Source organism: Priapulus caudatus, unplaced genomic scaffold, assembly GCF_000485595.1.
Source record: "Priapulus caudatus unplaced genomic scaffold, Priapulus_caudatus-5.0.1 Scaffold408, whole genome shotgun sequence".
In the NCBI taxonomy this organism is placed as follows: domain Eukaryota; kingdom Metazoa; phylum Priapulida; class Priapulimorpha; order Priapulimorphida; family Priapulidae; genus Priapulus; species Priapulus caudatus.
The window spans coordinates 334,764-336,492 of record NW_014577469.1 but is presented as its reverse complement, the minus strand read 5'-3'; positions in this window follow the sequence as shown (position 1 = coordinate 336,492).

The window sequence follows — 1,729 nt, the reverse complement described above, 5'->3', positions numbered from 1 at the left end:
TAAGTGTCTCACGTCGACTGGTATCTTGCGCTGTATGATCTGCGAGAGAGACACGATCGTCTGCAGGCTGATTGGTCGTACCGTAATGGATTAAGGGCCGTCTCAAGCAGAAACCCGGATGACATGTGTGGCAAGCCAATGGCTACGCGTCACGTTCATGTCTGAGTACGGAGAACCGGTAACGCGCCAGGTGGGAGAAAGAACGCTAGCGGCTCAGCGTGGGCTTGCGATAGGTTTCGCAAGAGTATCTGATTTGGAAAACATTTACTCTAGAAACGGACATAGGCCGTTATGTCGCTTCTTGGCTCAACAGAGTGGAAACTCCCCGGCCCAAGTCAACGCTTCAACCTCCGTATGATCGCGGCTACGATGCAGTATTATAGCATGTTCGCGGGAAAGATACTGTATACGCAGAGCCTTGTCGAGGGCGCCAGTGTCTATTCCGCCAACGTCTGAGGAAGTAGAACTCCGCGGCAGGATGTCAAACGCCTACGTGGAGTTAATCGTGCAGAGTCTGCCCGCCACCGAAAAAACCGTCTAGGGCTGAAATCGTCAGAAGCAGTCCGAAGACGAAGTGTGCTGCACATCGTCAAATACTGTCAAGATGGTTGGCCAGATAGATCATGACGTCAATGAGCTGTGTTACCGTTCTAACGCAGTAGGCAAGTGAACTGACTGTTATGGACGGGTTATCTGATGAAGGGTACTAGAATAGTCCATACCCACAAGCACTGCGCTTACGAACTCTTGGATAGGAATTCACAGAAGGCCACCAGGGGGATAACTAAGTGTAGACGTCGTGGCACAGGAATTGTGTGGTGGCCAGGAACTAAAGTATAACAGTTAGAACTCTAGTGCAAGGCTGTAACATCTGTGGGGGCAAAAGAAACGTGTTTGTTCGCCATGAACCGAAGCATCACAACCGAGTTTCCAAACGCTCCTTGGCAATCGTTGGTACAGACTTGTTCGAACATGAAGAAGTGTCACTACCTTGTAGCTAGTCGATAGCTTCTCGCAGCGTATATCAGAACTCGCTGAAGTTGACAGCAGCTATCATCGATAGCTATAGTCAACCATCTAAGTCAATCTTTGGGGGCGAGACATGAGTCCCAGAACGGCGTCAGGTCGCGACAATGGACCCAAGTATTCCGCAGAAGAATTCGGCAAGCTTCGCGGATACCTACAACTTCACGCATGGCCACAAGTAGCCCGCTGTATCCCATCAAGGCACATGCGGAGTAGAAGCGCGGCGGTGCAAACGTGAAGGGACCTGGTGAAGAGGCAAACAAGACCCATACCTCGGCATGCTAAGCGTACAGAGCCACACGCTTCTTTCATGGGTAGCAGCCCGCAGAAAGTTGCTGATTCGGAAGACGCGTGCGTCAACAAGTTCGCGCAGCATGCCGACCAAACTAAACGCCCCGTTGGCCGATATGGGACAATCTCGCTAAGACAGACACTAGAGTACCGCCGAACAAGAAAAAAAAAACAAAAAAAAAAAAAAAAGAAAAAAAAAAAAAAAAAAAAAAAAAAAAAAAAAAAAAAAACAACAAAAAAAACAAACAAAAAGATGGCGGAAACCGCTGACAGACGCCGTGGTGGCGAGACAGATCATTTGAACTGAGGCAGGGAGACAATGTGTGGGTTTCGTGATAAAGAACGTCGCCGCTAAGGTCATCACAAAGCGGAGACACCGCGATCGTATGTTGAGTAAGAGACTCAATCTGGG